Source organism: Rhineura floridana, chromosome 12, assembly GCF_030035675.1.
Source record: "Rhineura floridana isolate rRhiFlo1 chromosome 12, rRhiFlo1.hap2, whole genome shotgun sequence".
Classification (NCBI taxonomy): Eukaryota; Metazoa; Chordata; class Lepidosauria; order Squamata; family Rhineuridae; genus Rhineura; species Rhineura floridana.
The window spans coordinates 43,722,625-43,744,519 of NC_084491.1; the positions used below are offsets into that span (position 1 = coordinate 43,722,625).

General features: G+C 45.0%; 1 pseudogene; it reads right to left on the reverse strand.

Moving 5' to 3' along the window:
* Positions 1–2,913: 2,913 nt before the first annotated feature.
* LOC133368909 (5S ribosomal RNA) lies at positions 2,914–3,031 on the reverse strand (annotated as a pseudogene).
* Between the last annotated feature and the right edge of the window lie 18,864 nt (positions 3,032–21,895).

Below are 21,895 nucleotides of genomic sequence, written 5' to 3' on the forward strand. Positions count from 1 at the left end.
ATGTTTTAAAAAATTCACACACTTGAGCCGATCTGAGCAGGTTTTAGAGTAAAAGGGTGTGTGATTAGCATCACGTGTGCCTGTTTTCAGAAAAGAGAAGTGGAGTTGCACTGGACCCGGGACAATAGTAAGTGGGCCTCTACTCTTAGTTTTATATTGGTATAATATAACAATGTCAAACACATTCTGCAATAGGAGGAGCTGTAAACATTGATGTCTAACTAATTCCAAGTTCTGTGGTGGAACCACAACCAACCCCCTCCCTATTCAGTGCTTGTAATAGGGCCATAAGAAGCTCCCTTCAAGCAATTGGTCCATCCAGGCCCCAGCACTGACTGGTGGAAACTCCCCAAGGTCCAGCACAAATAGTTCCCACCTCCTGATCTGTTTAAGTGGAGATGCCAAGGATCAACGATGGGGCTTTCTGCTTGCAAACCAGGTGCCCTCCCACTGAGCCAGAGTCCCAATTGCACCATAAGGGATCCTTTAATGAGATTCTGAAATCCTTTTGGCCCTTGAATCTGGAACTCTTCACCCCCTCAAAGACATTTTGTTACCCAGACAAATCTGTTCCAGTGTCAGATGCAGGACCCTGCCTGCCCACCTTCAAATAATAAATTGCCCCTCCTTTTTTTCTGGCTGGTGTGAGAAATGAGGCAGGAATTGGGAGGAAATTATGTTGCTGCTTTTGTTTTCCTAACAATAGCAATTCCTGCTCCTGAGGACACTATTTTGCTAAATGCCTCCCGCTCATCCGAGTGGTAAAATGTGACAAGGTAATGGCGCTGGGGTGTCTATCAAGGGGTTCTGGCTTCCAAGAAGACAAACAGGCAGGTGTTTCTATCTGAAGAGAATTGTGCCTGTGCAAAGAAAATAAACGCCCCCAAAGAGGGTCTCCTGATAGCACTGCAGTTTAATATTCTCATATAAAGAGTGCTTTGATTCCTTCCTGCACAATAAATATATCTGCATGGGGGAAAGGTTCTTGTTTCACTCCCTGCAAAGGAAAAGACAGAGGGCATTTTTCATTGGCAGTAGAGAGAAAATAGGAATTGCCAGGGGGATGCTATACATACAAAAGGACGAGGGGGGAAGCATTTGGGATGTTGGCAACACTTGCATAACATGACCACCTTTGCCATTCTTACCCAGCAGGAAACTGAGAAAGAGATCTCATTTTCTGCACCACGTGTCTTCGCTGAAACATTTTGCAGATACTGAGCTAAGAATATTCACGTGTAAACTCAGAACATCCCCCATTCAGCCTCATTTTCTGATCCCAATCATCTCCTGGTCAGCCTCTTCAGCCAATAGGAGACTCTTCACTTCTTCTGCCTTTATCACCCCATCTTGTAAATGAGCAAATTATTCACTGTATTTGTAATAACTCAGCCCAGAAACATTCAAATGGCAGAGGCCTCTTTGTGCATTATGTTTTCAATATGTACACCCAAACAACATAATGTGTAAATGAGACACATTAAGTGCACAGAAACACCTGAATCACACAGCTCCACCCATTCAGGCAGCCAGGATTGGCTGCAGCATTCTGTCAAGCTTACACTCAGTTTGCAAATCCTGATTTGCTGCCATCTAAGTATGTCAAGTGAACGGACCATGTTATCAGCACACGAATGGAATAGCGAGCCTGATTTCTGTCCCTGTGTGTGCGTTTTGAATGGGAGGCCGATTTCTGAGAAGTGTCGGTTCCTTGCACATGATTTGGCATAGGACACTGCACCCACCTGTCTGGCTGTGTTATCAACCCTAGAATTAGTCAACACTCCTACAATGGCATAACATGAGCTCTGCTGCTGCTGCGTCAGACAAAGGCCCATCCAGTCCAGCATCCTGTTCTCACAGGAGCTGGCCGGAAGCCTCCCATGGAAAGCCCACAAGCCTGAGCGCAACAGTAGTGCTCTCCCCACTTGTCAATTCCCAGCAACTGGCATTCAGAGGCATATGCCTCCAGATCATCATGCTGGTTTATTTGAAATATTTCTATGCTGTCCCTTCAGTTAAAAAAACCAAAAACCTCCCAAAGCAGAAGGAAGATAAGACATAGCGAAGTCAACATCTTGTTAACTTTGCAAGTCAGGGGTAGCCTTTTTGATTCCTAGAAACTACTCAGGCAGCACCTTACTTAAACCGAACAGAACGTGATCACCTTAATGGGGATATCAATATCTGTCACTCTGCAAGATGGCAAAATAATGTGTGTTGGATTTTGCTTTTTAATCCTTTCTGCCAAGAAAATGGAGAATGGACTACCTTCAAGCCGATCCCAACTTATGGCGACCCCATGAACAGGGTGTTCATGGTAAGCAGTATTCAGAGGGGGTTTACCATTGCCTCCCTCTGAGGATAGTCCTCCCCAGCTGGCTGGAGCCTGCTGAGCTTGCCCCAGCTGCACAAGCCAGCCCCTTCCTCATCCGCAACTGACAGCTGGGGGGCAACTGGGCTCCTTGGGACTATGCTGCTTGCCCAACGCTGCACAGGTGGCAGGGCACATCACCCCTGAGCACTCCCTGTGGGGGTGATCTTTAGCTGGTCCTTGACACCCAGGAGACATGAGTGGGGATTTGAACTCACAGACTCTGGACTCCCGGCCAGGCTCTCCTCTCCACTGTGAAGGTTGTGATAAAGTAGAAAAGAATATTCCTTATGGGCTGTTCCTTTCCCTTCTATGTCTTTAAAACCCCACAATGGGGAGGAAAGGGAAAGAGGGTGAATTGGATCCCAACTCAGTTGAACTTAAATCTCATTGATTTCAATGGGAACTTTTGTTGTCATATGGCTTCAAGTCGATTACGACTTATGGCGACCCTATGAATCTTTTTTTGGATATATTCATAGGGTTTTCATGGCATTGGTAAGAGGTATTCAGAGGTGGTTTACCATTGCCTTCCCCTAATCCTATGGCACACAGTATTCCCAGGTGGTTTCCCATCCAAGTACTAACCAGGCCTGACCCTGCTTAGCTTCCGAGATCAGACGAGATCAGGCGTGTTCAGGTAGTATGGCGGTAGGCCAATGGGAACTAAGTTCAGCTAAATTAGTCGCGACCCAAACCATTGTTTTTGGACTCTATACAGATATAGATATAGATATCTTTAACCAGTCTTATAATAATAATAATAATAATAATAATATTATAGGCAGGATCAACCTTTGCCAGCTTGGCAACTCCAGCATGAAAACACCACGTTTTCTCCAATATTGATGCAGCAAAAAATAAAATAAAAAATAAATCCAGCAAGGAGAACCAGAGATATTATTACCGGCTTGCACAATTTTGCTCCCTTTGGACCCTCTTGCCCCCTGCAAGGGAATTCTGCAAAGGAGCCCATACACAGGGATGTAAGACAGATGCAGCTTAATTGCTGGCAGCCCATCAGAGGTTGACCTGGGAGGCAATAATGTGCACGTCTTCAAAGTGATCCTGTTCTCCCCATTTCATAAAAATTCAAATTAACATAAATTTCTAGAAAAAGAACAATAGGAAGGAAAGAAAAGAACAGTTAGTCTTTGTTGAATGAGCATGTACGTTTCATTAGAGTGATCTACTAAATATTAATGCCATAGGTTTTTTTGACATTTCAGAACTCAATTATTGGGTGATTAATCAGTCTTTTACAGTGCATTATGTTTGTGATGGAAAAGGAGGTGCCAATAAACCCCCAAGGAGAAAGCTGTTCAGACAGTTCTTGAACAGGGAGTACAAAGAACCCAACAGGAGGCTTTGTATAAAATTAATGGTTTGGTGATCATGATGACCCAGAGATTACTTGAGCTGGCTATGCGGGCAACTTTTCTATCTATTTTTCCAAGTTTGTTCGGGGCAGATTTTTTTAACGTTGGAGTCAGGAGGGAGGAGAGTGGTATACAGAGAATGCTGTAATGTATGTTTGTGTGTCTGTGAGGAAGAGAGAGAGAGTGAGTCAATAAAAGACAAACAGAAAAATGGATGGTTGCACTATGGCAGTGGGGGCACAAATTTCAACCCGCAGAATTCTCAAGAGCTGTAACTCTAATTTCCTGGACACATCAGCAGATTTCATCCTCCTGAGTGGGCCTAGAGCTATAGGGCTGAAGCTAACGTACACTGCAGTCCTTTACCTGTCTACTCAGAAGTAAAACCCATTGAGTTCCATGAGACTTACATCTGAGTAAGGATGTGTAAGCTTTTATTTGTTTTCCTACTAAAAGCTCAAAATGGCATACATGCCCCCCTCCATTTTATCCGAACAACAACCCTAGGCAGTAGGTTAGGATGATGTATAGTGACAAACAAATGGTTGCCCAGTGATCTCTATGGCTGAGGGGAATTTGGATCTCGGTTTTCCCAGTCCCACACTGACCTTCGACAGCAGTGTCAGTAGAACTGCAGCCTACATCTTGTGTTTCCCAAATACCTGGTCACTGGACATTAGTGGGTTGACTCACCCCCGGCTGGCAGCTATGGACAAGGTGGGTGGACAACAGACTTGGTCTTTTGCCTGAACAAAGCAGTGTCCATTTGCAGCACTGCTTTCTTGGGCAGGAGAGCTGAGTGGCAAGCAAGCAAAGGGGTTCTCGGCAGCCTGCCCTAGTATTCTCCGTAGTGCCTCTTAGTCTCTTGCATGCTTTTAAGCCTTGAAATGCTCATCTTTCCCTCAGGCCTCCCCTGCTAAATTGCAAGGAAATAATTAGGAGTGTCCTATTCTGCTGATGTTCGGTTTCTCGGAGGTTGCTCAACTCTCGACTTAAGAGAAACGTTTACGGAGGCTGCCAGCTTTAATAAGTGAATGGCATGAAGTCCTGCTGTAAATGGGGAAAGGGAGGCACCCATGTTGACAATCCCACACATCTTGCTTCCGAAGCACTTTGTCTCTGTTCTGCAGTGAGTCTCTTTGGCAAACTTCCCTACTAGGTGTCTTAATTTACTCTCTTTTCTGCAGCCCTGGACTTAATCGCAATCTCACCGGCTGCGTTTCTTCCCTTTTCTGAGACAATTGTGCCTCATGGCCTGTGGTTTGCATGAACACCCCAGAAACTTTAGCTCCTCTCTCTTCCCCCACTGGGCAAGCAAATGGCATAAAGAGAGATTTGGAGTCAGCAGGAGAGTGCCACCAAATGGCACTGGCCCCAAGCCTAAGCTCGTTGACTCATGAGTAAGCATCTCCAAAATCAATGACAGTTGCTCACAAGCATGTGTTTAAAAGGTTGCAGGTCTATTACAGATATTTCCACAAACAGCACACTAAAAATATAAAAGTCCTCATTTTGCACTTCTTTGAATTTTGTGATTCAATTGGCCAAACAATCAATGTTTACAAAAATACATAAATTAGGGGAAAGTGTGCACACTAAAATGCTTGAGAATTTTCATGAGGATTTTTTTTAAAAAAAATAGCAAATGGAAAACTAAATTTAAGACTGGAAAAATGAGAAACTGAGAAAACTAAAACTTACTGATTTTTCCATCCCTACCCTGAATCCTCCTAGCCTGACAATGTCACTCTCCTGCCTTCCTCAGACTCTGAAGATGACCCTTCGACAACATCCCCATTCCTTCTGCATAGGGATGGACAATCCCTCTCCTCCTTCTCCCCATGTCAATTCGACATCCACATCCATTTCCAATTAATTTGCTTTTTTTAAAAAGTCCGTATGAAAATTCCTCAGAATTTTAGTGCCAATGTCTCATAATATACACATTTCTGTATGCAAATTTGCCTGTTATAATGCATTTTAATGTTATTTCACCAATATATGCCTTTCATGCACACTTTGCCCCAATACAGGCAGTTTTGTACACATTACTTGACTAGAGAATTGCACTGCAAAATTTGGAGAAGTGCAAATTTCAGATGATGGCTGTGCTTCACTTCACATATAGTTTTGAAAAGTGCAAATTAAGTAGGTTGGCCTTTAAATGCCAACTGCATTGAATTTCTCTCCTGTTCCTACTACCACAGCATACAAGTCAAGGCTTGCAGAATCGGGCAAGGGCCCTTTCAGTCAGCATTGCTACTTCCTCAGGGAGGCAGGGTAAACCGCAGCATAGGCCTTGCCAGTCTACACAAAGCCCCAGATGGCCCCAGCTCTGAGACAACACCCACACCCCCATTGCTTAGCCAGCAGGACCCACTGGGAGCTGAGTCCATGCTCCTGACCTGCTTAGAGCCACCTGCCTGAGCTTTACCTGCCTTGACTTTGCCTTGCCTGGACTAGGCATGGCTTTGTCTCGCCTCACTTGACTTGACCTACTCTGTTTATTGCTTCCACTTCTCTTGTGAGGCCCAAGGCCCAGCAGAACAGGGTGAGAACAACCTAGACTGGACATTCTGTTGTATTTTTAAATAAAATAAAAATTAGCCCACTGCATCCTATAAATCATTGAAATGAAGAATTGCTCTGTCATTTGTATAATGATTTCAGGCAGAGATGATACTTCACCCAATGGACAAAGTGGCTCTTTCCCTCAGCAACAGAGCCATCATCCTGGCCCACTGATCCTCATTTGATTTGAGGGACCCAGGATGTGAGGGATGTTCCCCAACTCAGACTCCTTGAGGTCAGGCTGTGGACTAGAGCCTGACATGGAGTATGAATACCAGCTCATGAATTCACAAAGTATGGAATCTGACCAGGACCATGTGGAGGTCGGGGGGGGAGATTATGGGCCAGTGGAGAGAGTCCAGTGCAGCCTCAGTGGGAATGATCCAGAGCTGAGGCTCAGCAATTTTGGAGAGGGTCAGGGGGCTTTCCATTCATCTAATGAGTATAGCTAAAAATAATAGCTGAGTATCAGCTGGAACTAGAACTCTGTGCATGATTGCCCCGTGTGACGAGCTATCAAAACTGCAGTTTGAGAGCCAGAGTGTTGTAGTGGTTAGAGTGTCGGACCAGGACATGGGAGACCAGGGTTCCAATCCCCACTCAGCCGTGAAGCTCACTGGATGGCCTTGGCTCAGTCACTGTCTCTCAGCCTAACCTATCTCGTAGGGTTGTTGTGGAGATTAAATGAGGAAGGGACGAACCATGTATACCAGCTGGAGCTCCTTGGAGGAAAGGTGGGATATAAATGCAATAAAAGTTTGGGGCATCTTTCTGGGTGGAAAAATGTTCTGAAGGTGCATGAATACTGAACAGCAACTATTTTCAGACAGGTAGCCATGTTATTCTGCTGCTGAAAAAAACTTTGTGGCACCTTAAAGAGTAACAGACTGATTATGCCATAAATTCTTTAATGCATTAGGAACAGGAAAATAACTACGGTTGGCAAGGGAGTCAAAGGTGTACTAAAGGAGGGAAATAAGACAGCAGAGAAGCTGAACGAAATCTTTGCAGCAGTCTTCATCAACATAAATGTAGGCAGAACTAACTTTCTCAGGAAGGGAGTTTGGGGTACTGAGTGGTGATGTGAGGTGAAGTCCTAGGCCTTATTGACAAATAAAAAACAATCACCAGGTCTAGATGGCATCCACCCACAGGTTCTTAGAAGAGCAGCAGTTTTACATTTGAATCCTTTAACAAGGATGTCTTAAAGTCTTCTGTTGTTAAGATGTTGTAGAGTGCTTTTAGTGCTTTTGCTTGCCACCCTGGACTCCTTCTGGGAGGAAAGGTAGGATATAAATAAAATAAATAAATAAACAAAATATGTAACTTGTCCCTAAGATCAGCCTCCCTGTCTGACAACGGTAAAGTGGCCAATGTAACACCATAACAAGGGATCCAGGAACTTACAGGCTGATTAGCTTAACATCTGTTCAAGGAAAACTGGTCAAAAGCATTATCAGCAATAGAATTCCCAAGCATATAGAAGAACCAGCCTTGCTGAAGAAGAATAGGCATGGCTTCCGAAAGGTTAAGTCCTGGCTAATTAACCTTTCTGAATTATTTGAGTGCCAATAAGCATAGAGCTGATCCAGTTGACACTGTGTACTTAGACTTTCAAAAAGCTCTCAGTAAAGTGCCATACCAAAAGCTTTTGAATAAGCATTGCAGTTATTGAATGAGAAGACGTGTCCTGTCATGGATCAGTAACTGGTTAAAGAACAGGAAGCAATCAGTAGAAATAAATGGACAGTTCCCCAATGGAGGGATGTAGATAGAGTCCCCTAAGGATCAGTTTTTCAACTTGCTCATAACTGCCCTGGAGTTAAGGGTAGGCAATGAAGTGACCAGGTTACCTGATGACACCAAATTGTTCAGGGTAGTAACCAAAAAGGAAATTGCAGAGAGCTCCAAAAGATCTCCCCAAACCAGGTCATTGTATTGGAACCATTACATTATACATTATACATTATACTGGAACCCAAAGGCACCATCCAGTGAAGCTGAATGTTGGAAGATCTTTCTGTTCTTTTGTCTGTCTTGAAAGGAAAGGACTTCTTCATAGTGCATACTTAAAACTGGCATTTGCTACCACATATCCTAATGGATATGCTCTATCTTCTCACTCAAAGATAGTATGCTGTTGAATACCAGTTGCTGGAAATCACAGGTGGGAAAGTGCTATTGTGCTCAGGACCTGTCTATGTGTTTCACAGAGACCTGTGATAAGCCTCTGTGAGAACAGGATACTGGATTAGATGGGCCACTGGCCTGATCTAGCAGCCAAGCCCTTCTTATGCTCTTTTAAGGACGACGAGAAAATAGGATTCTGGACATGGGTTTGATACAGGAGGGCAATTCTTGTGTGTTGCATCTCTCTGTGCCTAAAAAGAAATCTAGTCAACAGCTTTGTCTATTTGCCCAGAAGAAGAGGCCTCTGGGAAAGAACTCAGCCTCTTCATAACCTGTTGGCCATGTTAATTCAACCCTTGTATGTGTATTTAGACTTGTATAGATAAGAGGAACTGTCTCCACAGTAAGTTAAGTAGTTCAATGAGATGGTTACTTTAGCCCTTTGCTTGGCAAGGAGACCGATTTAGAAAGGGAAGGCATTTCTGGAACTAATGGAGGAGTTCAAGGGACTTTGGAGTCATGCCACAGGGCACCAATAAATAAAGCCGCCCTCTCCATCATCGTAATAATGACAGAGTGGCCAAGAACAGAAGGCAATTGCAGGGGCATGGACAGTGACTGTGGCAGTCAAACCTCCACAGACCTCTTTGAAATAATAAACCAAATAGATCAGACCAAGAAGTGAGTATCAGGATGACGGTACTGAGGAGGTATGGGGGTGCTCCTTGTTAAAAACCCTGCAGGCAGGCGGAGATCCTCAGCGAGGCAAAGAAAAGAGACAGCAACCCTTCAGTGGCGTGGCAAGGAGTCTCACATTTAAAGACTGAAGGATTGCATCTTCCTAAGTGCATTTTTTAATTAACAGAAAAATGTGTCATCATAAAAACAGAGCTCCAAACTGTGGCTCTCAGTTACCCGAAAACCAGATTTATGATCTCGATGTGAAGTGGTTAGGAAAGACATTTAAAAACAATTAGGCTCTTGGAGAGACGGATTCAAGCAGCTCCGACGGCACTCATTATGCCGCAGAACGGAAAAATAAGGCCATTAGGCTCACCAGATAACTAGGTTATTTGTACTTTTTGGGGAAAATGATTAGTTTCTTTTAATAATGCTTTCTGCCAGCAGTGAGAGGGTGGGGATGCGAGCCCTTCTCACCACACAATCTCGTGCATGGCATGTACACCAAGTCACTGATGAAGGATGCTCCCACCTGACCCATCAAATGCGATTTTAATGTTTCATGATGCTATCAAAATGAATAAAAGGCAATTACTGCTTTCCTTCAGCACGCGTCAGATGCCGCTGCCCGTTAAAGAATCAGCAAGAAGAGAGCAGAGCGGTGGCTGGACAGGGGAGGCATTAAGCACACAGTCATCTTTGGGTACGCCACCCGCTTTCGAGGGTTTGTGGGCTTGCTGTCAGAGGAGGACTCAATCATTCATGGGAAAGTAGCTTCAGAGGTGTTGGTTCATAACCTATTTTGTTCAGGTACATTCGCTAGAGACCTCTGGCTGCTGGTCCCTTTAACACAGATCAGCTGGCGAAACCCACATTTTTACTCTATGGGTTCTCTTCCCAAGGACCCAAAGCCAACAGCATCCACATTAGTGACGGAAGTGTTTTTTTAAATGTTTTGGAGTGTTAGTGTTTTTGTTTGCCGCCCTGGGCTCCTTCTAGGAGGAAGGGTGGAATATAAATTGACATAAATAAATAAATAAATAAAGGGTCTGTCTGTTTTGCTTCTCTGTCTCTCATTTTTCCAACCTTAAATTCAGTTCTCTACACTTCTGTAGCGATTTGCAATTTTTTTAAAAAAAATCCTCATGAAGCTTCTCCATCATTAGTAAGAATTTCTCCTACAAAATACATTTTTGTATTATTTATTTATTTATTATTTGATTTATATCCCGCCCTTCCTCCCAGCAGGAGCCCAGGGCTTTGACTAATGTCAAATGAAGCTTTGACTAATGTACACATTTTCCCAAGCAATTTCTCCTAATGTAATTTATTTTGGTATGTTATTTTCACTAATATATTCTTTTTATGCACATCTTACCCTAATATATAAATTTTTGCAAACTTTGCTTAGTTGGAGAACTGCGTTGCAAATTTCAGATGAGTGCAAAGGTCAAAGGATGGCTGTGTTTGGGTTCTCATATTTGGTTTGGAAAGTGCGAATTTGATAAATTCAGCTTTTAATGCTAACTTGATAGAATTTCTCCCCCATCTCTAATCCACATTTGGGGAGGCTGATAGAAAAAACAAAAATAAACTTCAAGTAAAAAATATACAGTAAATGCCACCTTTCACAAGCAAGCTCAAATAAAGATAATTGGCATAAGAGAATTTCCCCTCCAGTGGTATTTCCACTCAACCCTATGAAGGAGGTCATTTTGCTCATACTTTGCTGTTGGGGACACAATGTTTTGTCCAAAATGAGTGAGTGAGTGAGCTGGGAAGATTATGAACCCAGAACTTAGCAGCCATTAGGGAAGGGACTGTCACTCCATGGCAGCAGTAGGATGTGTACCTTAGATGCAGAAGATCCCACGTTCTGCCCCTGGAATCTCCCATTAAAAGGGTCAGGTGGCAAGTGGTAAGACCACAGGAATCTGCCTGAGTCAGACTATTGATCCATCTAACTTAGTATTGCCAACACTGGCTGACAGAGGCTCTCTAGGATTTCAGGGAGAGGATGGTCACAGCCCTACCTGGACATGCCATTGGGGACTGAACTTGGGAACTTCTGCCTGCAAAGAAGATGTTCTGCCACTGAGCTATGGCAAGAATCTCTGTCCAAGACCTGGGTTGCTGCTGCCAGTGAGTGTATGTAGACAATACCAGGCTATATAGATAAATGGTCTGGCTTGACTGAAGGCGGCTGAGTGGGATAGCACTTGGTTTGCACGCAAAAGGCAACATATTCAGTCTTAGCCAGCTCGACTTTCAAGGATTTCTGGTGGAAGGACTGGGGAACACCCAGGCAGCCACTGTCAGTCACAGCAGACAAGAGTGGCGCAGCCCTAGATGGACCAATGGTCTGACTCGGTGTAAGGCTACACCACATTGGCTCTGTTAAATTGGCAGTCTTTCACCTTACAGTGCACTTTCACTTTACATCTCCTCATCCATTGACACCATGGCTCGGCCATCTAGTCTACCCAGAGACAACTCCCTACACCAGATGTGTTTGGTAGCCGCCCCTGATAGGGCAGCACTGCACTGTGAATTTCACTGTTGTGAATTTCATGGCTTGCAGATAGCTTTGAACCTTTGGGGAGCACTTTCAGGTCCCTGAGTAAATGGCCTTGGGACGTGCAAGATCCACAAAAAGTTGAGGTGTGGTGATGGGGTGGTGATTTTGCTTTCCAGATGGCATGAAATCCATCCTCCCACATTGCTTCTTCACTGCCCAACAGTCAGCTGCGAAGCTTTTTGGCTGCTCAGTTTATTGACTCCTCTCTGCTGCAGATTGATTCAGGAGCTGTTACCGGGTATTACATATATCAAACGGCCCTTTAGCAGCCCTCTGATGATGAGAGATGGAGAATGGCAAGGCGGGAGGGGCTAAAGGGAGCGGGAATGAGGGACGTTATTTCTTCTTTCATGGCATCGTATTTTTCCTTTTTAAAAATTGCTGTAGAAATGGAATATAAAAGAGTATTTTAAAACAGTATTAACATTCTGGCTTAAACTGAAAAGCGCCAGGAAATGCAGGAGGAGGGACTGCTCTCTCCCGCCCTCTGGAGCGGCGCCACCTCTGAGACATTTAACATACTGTCGTGCCTATTGGTACCAGCACACAATTATTCCCATCACGTCCCTAATAAAAGATAGTAAGCAAAGGGGCAAAACAGATGCAAGGGTGGCCGGCAGGTTTGTTCTGAGTAAGGTCTCTGCCCCATTCACCTATTATCATGTAGGGGGTGGCTGGCATCTCATTCTTACCTTGAAAGAGGAATGCAGGGGAGCCGAACCCTCCTCCTCTCCCAGTGGCAGTTGGTGGCTTCTTGCCAGTGGGGCAGTGGAATCCGCTCTGGGTTTCAGTCCACGCTTTCAGCTTCAGCACCTTGGACAGCTCCTTGAACGTTTGGACTAAACCCAGGTGCAGATTCCACATGGAGCCGCCAGCTGCCACTGCCCTCTTCCCACACATTGTCACTCCAGGCAGTTTCCTCCAAAGAGTGGGTCGCTTCCAGTATTGGAATCAGACCGGGGTGGGGGAGGGGAGAAGGGAAGCAGAGCAGAGCTGAAATTTCGGAGAAGATTTTTTTCTGATTTTTCCCCTCAGTCGCTGTCGGCAGAGTGGCACAGGTAGGATAGCATGGCTCACCTGCCTTCTCCAAGCCAAGCATCACTGCCAGTTCCTGAGAGGCGCGAGGAGTAGAGAGCTCAGCACGGTGGAGCATGGTGTTGGAGCCAATCTAATGCTTGGCGCTGGGAAGGCAGGTAAGCAATGCCGCCCTGCCTGGGCTGCCCTGCTGACCGTTATTGCCATCCCCTTAGACCAAGATGGCCACAAAGAAGGAGGAGGAGGAGGAGGAGGAGAAATGTAGTGGCCAGTGCAGACAGACAGCAGGAGGTAGTCGGGCACTGAAAGCGACCTATTGCTGGTCTCCTGCTGGAGAAGGGCCTGAGTGTTATCAGTGCTCCATTCAGGCCAAGGAATCTGATGGAGGCACAAGACCGACTGGGGGCCGAAGCTGAAGTCAGTTCCAGAGCAACAGTCCAAGAAGGCAGAGAGGCAAGCAGTGGGTTTGGTAAGGCAGAAGAACCAGGGGAAGCTGTCAAGACGTGGGAGCCCAAACTGATGTTTATCCAGGGACAGGGAAGAGCAGTGACCAATCACAGGAGAGAGGGGTGGAGGCAGGCCAAGAGCCCGAAAGCTATTAGAGCCCAAATGGGGAGGGGGCTGCATGGTTCCTATTGGGGCTGCTGTGGCTCAGAGGAAAGGGTCCCAACCAAGCTCCAGTAGGCCCTGTGGTTCTCATCCTCCTGTAGGAGTGACCAACATTTCCACTTGGGGGGCTCCAAGTGGTGTGAAGGCCACCATTTATGCATGGAATTCTTCCTCGATAATTGCCTTCTGCTGTGACCAGAGGCTGGCTCTGAAAGTCTTCAGCAGCTTCTGCCAAGTCCTCTCTTCCACTGTTTTTCTTTTTGTTCTATCAAAGGTTTGTCTAATTCAGGAAGAGACTTGGGGCCAATTTCACGTGGCGTACCCTTTAACTCATCTCTGTTTGGTAAGCTTGAGGGTTGTGTGAATCAACTTTTGAGTGCAACAGATTGACCACAGCATCAAGATGGTAATAAATCATTGTTTATAAACTTCATATTCCACCCTGCCTCAAACCCAGCAGGGAGTTTTGCTCCCACAACTGTTCTGGTAGCAGGAAGGTATTCTAGCATCTCATGCCTCTAATAGTCAGGAATGAATGGCACACATTATGGCCACAAGGGATCGCAGCCAAAGTGTTTGGAACGGCTTCAAAAGCAATCACCTTTCTCAACACTGTATCCACTCCACATAGTGCAGAAGTAAATATTTCTGTAGGGAAAAATTACTTTGTAAATTGCAAAAATAAATCCTAGTGGAATGACCCAATAAATAGTGATTGTAGCATCCTGGCATTTCGCTGCCATCTGAATCTATCCCCAGGAAAACATTGCCCATTAAAGAAAAAGATCCCTTTAAACAGTTACAGTTAATTTCTGACTGAAAGCCTGCTGGCGAAGGGGTCTGTGTGTGTTTGTGTGTGTGTGTGTGTGTGTGTATTTAGGGGCCAAAAAGTCTGTATCCTTGCTGTGTTGGTCTAGATTCTGGGTATTGTGCAGGGGCATCCATCCTCTTGATCAACCAACTTTTTGTTAAATTGCACATGGCACATAACAGATCTTATTCTCTGCCGAATTCAAAACCTGTTTCCCCACCTTTTCCACCCCAGTTACTTCAGTGTGGCACAAGGCAACACAAAATACTTAAAAGACCATTATAAAAACCAACAGCAACCAGTTGAATAACACCACTAAAGAATACAAGTTACACAAAGGTGAGCAGCAGCAAGAGTGTATGGATGATCTGTATTACTCAGCAAAAACAGAGTAATTTTCTCCTCATTATGACAGGGTAAGAGGACAGGCACGAAGGAAATCTTTCTGGAGTGCAGAAGCAGGACCAGATAGAGGCATAGGTGCTACACTACCATCCTGGCAGATGGGTCTTTGTTGCTTCCCAGGAAGACGGGGCGAGGCATCGGGAGTAGAGGTTGGCAGAGCCAATCCAGCACTCCTGCAGGCACATTTGCGCTGCACTAACCTCCCTGCCAAGGGGGATCTTTAACTCCAGGGAACTGAGCAGTCATGATGCTGAATGTGTTTTAATTTCAGCTGTAGCGATTCTCTGTAGCAGGGGCGGGGAACTGTTTTCAGCCCAAGGGCCACATTCATTTCTGAGCAACCCTCCAGGGACCACATGCCAGTGACTGATGGGACCAGAGGCACAAGTGGCGGAACAGCATATGTGAAGTTTACCTTTGTGCAATTGGCTGTTTCCTGCACACACTCATACACTCCTCTCTACCCTCTGCCTAGACAAGCGGGATGAACCAGGAGAGCTGAGGGACACCTTCCAGCCAGCCAAGATGGGAAGCAGGTCCAGTGAGAGGTGTGGCTTTGGAAGAGGGGGTGTGGCCTGCAGATAGAGAGGCCTGAAGGGCTGCTTTTGGCCCTCCAGACCCAGGTTCCCCACCCCTCTCTATAATAAATACAGCCAGATCGATTGAGAGACTATAAACTATTAACCATTCTTAGGTTTTTTTCAAAGCAGAAACAGATTGTACAAGCAAAGTTGACCATAGCATGCTGTTTCTGATGCCAGCTGGAGGAAACCAGAGTAACACAACACTGCAGAGTAGGAGGGGTTGAGGGGGAGGCTCCGCCACTGATCCTGTGGTCTGAGTGAGGAAAGAGGTGTTAAATGTACAGAAGAGCCTCCTTGGGTTCCTCCCGCCCCCACAACCTTTAGTGATGAATCTGTTCAATGAATTGAGTAAAATTCTTTTTCCTTGACTTAAGAAGTCATTGCCAGTTAATTGGGCAACTCGTTAATTGCTTGCAACATAAGCATTTATAAAAGCTGCAGGTGCCTGGCACCCTCTCAGAGAAGCCAATTCCTCCTCCTCCACTCCCATCACTCTGAGAGAAATGCCTCTTCTAAGCCAGGGAGGGGGAGGGGGGCCTTCGGAAGGTTGTAGGACTCCATCTCCCAGCATTCCCAGCAACCACCCCTCTTCCGAAGCCCCCGTCTGTTATGCCACATTCATGCATCATGTAAGAAGAAAGTAAACGTGTGTTTTCCTCCCCCCTTGTTTTGAATAATGAGTTATGTACCTTCAGTCAGTCAATTAAGATTCATTTGATTAATGGACTACAGTCTATTTAAGCCAGTGGCAGCCCTACCCAGTGTTCACTTGCGAGGACTTGGAGGACGCCTGCTCCATTCCTCCCAGGCTAGCCTGACCCTTCCATCTATTTGGATTTCATTTTCATTCCTCTTCCCCCCAGAATCCATTGATTGACTCACCCCAGGTGCCTTTCAACGTCTCCTCTCTCAGCATAATGTGAACTTGGCGTTTGTTTGCTCCTTCCATGGGGCTGCACATTGCCACATTTGTACCACAGGAAGCAGAAAACTAGTTTAACATCTCATTTATTTCATAGATGAGAAAGTAATTCCCTCCTGAATGATTGTCCTCAACCAACAATTCAGATAGTAGGAATTTACTGTGCCTGCCAGAGAACGGAGAGAGCGTCACTGAAGTGCCGGCACAGAACAGAGCAAGAATATTTTTCCCCTCCTGTTAGCCTGAAGTGAAAAGCCATTAAATATGATTAAGGTTAAGAGATTGCTAAAATTACAAACAGCCGCCATTCAATTATTTTGCTCTATAAAATGCAACACAGATTGGAGTTATTCCTCTGAAATGTGTTTTTAGGAAAATAACATAACACAACTAATGTGGTTTTGAGTAGCAAGCCAGAGAGCAGATCCTTCTTCTAATGCAAAGTTAAAAGCTTCATAATTTAACACACAGGTTCATAACTTAATGTCATCAGGGGGTTTCTTGATAGAAAAGGGGGTTGCAGGAGAAAAGGAGGGGGGCCCAGAATCAATAATCACCCCACCAAATATCTGTGAAGACATTGGAAGCTTAGCAAGTCCATCAGTTTTATCACCCGTTAAAAGAAATGACAAGAGACTAGAACGCAGCAACTTCACATAACCATTCTTTTAACAATGGAGGGTAAATCACTTGAAATATTTCTGTCATTCTCCAGCATGACCACCACTGGGGTGAAGGAAGCATTTATTGGACTGTGGCAAGTTATGATAAAACAAAATACGTGGTTAATAAAAAAGCAACAAAAAAAAAGTCTGTGAGGGGGTAAGCATGTTCCAAGCTCATATTCTTTCATGGGAGGATGCAAGCCATTTGGAATCTGGCTTGCACATTCTTTATTGCATCTCTGCTTATGTTTAATGTGCTGCGAGAGCCTCCGTTGTGCAGCAAACAGCCTGATGGAACTCAAATGCATTTTCTGACAGTTCTGTTACAAAAGCTGAAAGAGTTGGAAATTCAGGGGGGGGGAACCATCTCAGTATAGATTTCCTAGTGCCAGGAGACTTGTGGTTATTATGGTTAATAAAATATGAAGAATTACATTATTCTACAGAAAACAGTGGAAGCCTTGTCTCTTGCGATGGGGTTCTAAGCTTTTTCCGAAAGCAAGCAACACAAGAGCTAAGCACGGATCATTTATATATAATGGACCCATCAATGGAATCTGAGGCAGAAGCAGTAGCAGCAGGTGAATTTTTACAGCTGGTGCAGCTATCATGTGAGTGTGTGCATGCTATTTGCCTTGTGTTTGTTCAGGCTTTTGGACACACTCTCCTCCGCTCCAGTGAATAATCACAGCCATCCTAACCTGACCAGGGTTCCAGCAAGCCAGCCATGCCTACTTTCAGGATACTCCATTCCCCCTCAGTTTTGCACCCCCCTTATTCCAGACTCTCAGTGTTCCATGGCTTCTGAGCATGCTGTCCTCATTGGGCTGATCTTTTATGAGCAGGGGGAGTTTTCATTTTAGTTCTGTTTTTCCTTAAATATTTTTATATTTCTGTGAAACGTGGGATTTCCCCCAGCATGCTGATAGCTCGTCGTGTGTGCGTGTGTGTTGCCACTGTGGCAACATCAAAATCAGAGCTCATCTCCAAGCAGCACTAACAGAGGAGATGATAAGAACATCAAAAGATGCTGGCTTCTGGGTCAGACCAAAGGCCCATCAAGTCTAGCATCAAATTTTTCCATAGTAGCCAACCAGATTCTTCTTGGGGAGTCCATAAACAGGACATAACAGCCATAGACCTCTCCCAGCATTCACGGATCATATCTACCAAATCACTAGCTACATTTAGCATTACCTGGGACTTGTCAGCAAAAGAAGCACCTCTGAACATATGCAGTGTGCATTTCCTGCACTCTCCTGTTATAGCTCTACTTCACCACTATCACCAACTGAGGTTAATGGTTAGGAGTAAGAACAGGGCCTTTTTGGTTACAGCACTGAGGCTCTGGAATGCTCTTCCCAGAGAGGGGCCCTTCATGAGGGCTGCATCCAGGTCTGAGGGGGCCCTGGGCATACACGTGCCCTCTTCTGGGGTGGCCTTCTTCATTGGCAGTTCCTGGTGAGCGTCAGGCAGTAATGGCAGTGCTATAAGCTGTGCTGGGTGGCTGCATCCTGCTAACATTTTCCACAATGCTCTTGCAATGACACGTTGTCTTTGTGGGAAATTCCCATGGTGGCTACTCAGGGATGGAAGAAGTGTAAAGGGGAGGGCACTGGGCAAACATGAACTGTGAACCTCCCCAAGGGCACCGGGGACCCAGCAGCTGCCCATGAATACTGGATGCTGGCACCAGCCCTGCCCATCACTGTATGCCTTGTGGTGGTACCTGGCAAAGACCTGGCTCTTTAAGAAGGCTTTTGAGGGAACCTGAACCAATTATCTGTCCTGTTTGCTGACTCTTATTATAAGACACTATCACATTTGCTAGTGTCTTGATTATTTGTACTTCTATGGTAGTGGACAAGAAGCGGGACAGGAAAGCATGTAAATGTTAACAAAAAGGTTTCCACAACTAGGATGAATGCAACAGCACTAGCTCCTCCAGCCCAGTTCTTGGAAGCCAGACAACTTGCTTGCCCTCTGCCTGTGGCTAATGGCTAATAGATAACTAATGGCTAATAAGTGACGGCTAGTCTCAGAACACAGCACTGTGGCTCCCATGCTTAAGGCAAAGCCAACTAAACTAGCAAAGGCATTGGATGGTTTGTGTTCTTTATGATCCATGCTATTAATGCAAACCCTTCCTCCTCTCTGAAATTCAGCTCTGACTGACATATTTGTTCCCCAATCCCACCCCAGGATCCAGCACAGAAAGTGTTAAAAACCGCCTTCTGCTACAATACTCCGAATAACAGAGCTCCTCAGATGTGAGGAGCTGAGATAATATTAAATGTGGATGTGATATGAATCCCATTCATCATGGTGATGAGTGAAGGAGCTAAGCCTGGATGCCCCGCTGTGCCACTGGAACATGCAGAATTCAAGGCACAAAGCCAGTTTTCTCTTCCCCCGCCCATACACGTCTTTCTGTCCCTGCCACGTTCCATAACTAAAAAACATTTCCAGTTTCAATAATTTCAACATGTATCAGAGAATCAACAGTGGCCACTAAGATGGGATCCCCTCCTGCACGGGCCCTGTTGGAATGGATACCCCACTTGGTTAAGTTCAGGTTCTAACTGTGTCTGTGCCAAGCTAACAGCCTGATACTTGGAGACCAAGATCTACCTTGGGGAATTCAGTCCGTCAGAGTCCTCTTCAGGTGTAGAAAGGAAGGAGGGTGTGCAACATCAGTCCCTGGGATTGGCTGGCAATATGAAGCTTTTGAGACTGGCTAATCCCAGGATGAGTACCAGGACCCTTGCCTGGTTAACAAAGCACAGCAGAAATTGTCTTGCTTCTTTCATCTTAGACTCCACAGCTGCCAGTTTCTCCATATCCTCAAAGACTAGGGTTAAGCTACAGCCACACGTGGCCCCAATCAGAGCCTGGCTAGCTCTGGCTCTAGCCCTAGACTTCTGCACCAACAGCCAGAGTACTGCATCAACCAAAAATGCCAAAGAGAGTCATCTGACAGTCCCCTGAAAATCTCAAAACATCCCCTGCCTTACTCAGCTCCATGCTTGTACTGGATGAAAAGAGTAGATCATTCTTTCTTACTATGTGTTTGTGTGTGAGGGGGGGCAAATTACCAAGAACACACAAGGCATATAACTTTTCTCAAGATGTACAATGAATTACCTTAATTTGCAAAGAAAACTATTTTAGCAGAGATTGGGAGGGAGATACATCTTCATTTCCACTCTTGTTTGCAAATTAGTCTCCTTTGTCAAAAGCCACAGAGCAAATACCTGCTTCCAGTTTTATACTCCAGTCCACCTCTCCACACACCCCGCACCTCTCCTAATAGGCTCAGCATAAAGAATGTACTTTGCAAAAGCAGCTGTAGGGAGGTGGCCCATTTCGGGAGCAAATGACCAGCTTTGGCTTTGAAATAAGGTCCCTTCAGCTAGGCAGTGGGGAGGAACAAGGCAATCATTACACCACTGGTCTCAACACCACCACCCCACTACTTCTCTGCCAGGATCCTGGCTCCCCAAGACTCAGATATTTAGTTAGCTAGTTAGTTAACTATTTTAAAAAGAGTTGTTTATTTTGTTTATTTAAGATATTTCTATAGACTGCTTTTCAGGCAGACCTCACAAAGCAGTTTCAGTACATTTATTAAAACAATAAGCATTAATAAAAATTATACAGCTCAATTTCAGGGTAGTTTACACAAAAAACAAGATAATTTAAAACATGCTATTGTTTGTTATATAACAGGGATGGGTGATCCGTGGCCCTCCAGACGTCATTGGCAGACAGTTCCCACCATTTTTGAATATTGGCCATCCTAGCTTGCGCTGACTGGAGCTGGAGGCAAACAACATATAGAGGGCCACAGGTTACCCATCACTATTTTATAACTAAAGTTATTGGCAACTACAGTAAGCTTTGCAAGAGCTGAGTTTCCTAAATAAAAACAAAGCACTTTACAAGTGCTCCTCTACAGATTGGTTAAAATAAGCATTGCTGAATGCAAGCCAGTAAACAAAAACCCCTTTGCAACTGAATTCATTACTCATTTGGTAAACCTGAGTTGATCAATGCCAGTAAGGTCTTGGCATGACAACAGTATCTGTGGGTATGCATGATGTCTGAACGAAAGATCTTAAAGCTATCTAGCTGCTCAGGTTCCCTGAAGTGCTCATTGTAAAGGGCTAACATGTGAACTCAGCTTTGATCTTGCAGCTCAGGTTTTGCAAAGCTTATGTTATTATACCCCAGCCATCTAGCAAAAGGAATAGGTAAAAACATCAAATGAGAAGAGCCAAATCTGACTCATTTCCCCCCCCCCCAGAATTTGGCAGGTATGTATAATGTTCTGCTCTTCCTTCCATTAAGTTAAACTTTAAATCAGTAACAAAATCTAAAGCCAAAGGAAAAAATGAACAAATGAGCTTAATTTGTGCAGCCTTCTGGTGGCAAAAGGCCACTGGGGAAGGAGTTAGAATATGTAAACACAGCAAAGGGACCCGGGAGGCACAAGGCAGCCTTTCATGTCTGTCAGCCTGGGCCCCTCTGGTGATCAGGCATGAACCCACCCCCTGGAGCGTTTGATTGCTTAAGCATCTCTTTGCAAAGTGTTTATATCTGGTGCATGAATGTTTCATCAGATAGCACAGCAGCTCACTCTCTTGGGAAACAGACAGATCTGGAAAGAGAGAACCTCCCCTTTCTTTTATTTGGAAAGATTAATCAAAAGAGAAACGATCGTCTAATTTCTGTGACGGAGAACATGGCCTGCCCAAAATCCAGCCTTTGCAGCACTTCATGTTCTTGGTCGTAAGACAGCGGCTAAGGAGGATGCAGGAGAGTTGTGGAGTTGTGATAACAACAAAGGCAGAAGCACAATATAAATAAATATAAATATGGCTATGCTGGGAGGCCAAGGTGGGCACTTTGGATTAGATTCATGGGGAAACTAATTTGCTCCCCCAAAATTCTCCGCTGCAAATTTTGATGACAAATTAGAGGTGGGCCAATATTTTCAGTTGACCATTTGAGGGGAAGAGGACAAACAAACAGCCTTGAAAATTGTGGAGGAGGTGGGAGAAATTTCATAAGGGGATGTGGCTTACCTTCCACTGGAGATGACACGGTGAAGGGTAACATTTTTCTCATACACTTTAGAAAAAGCCTCAC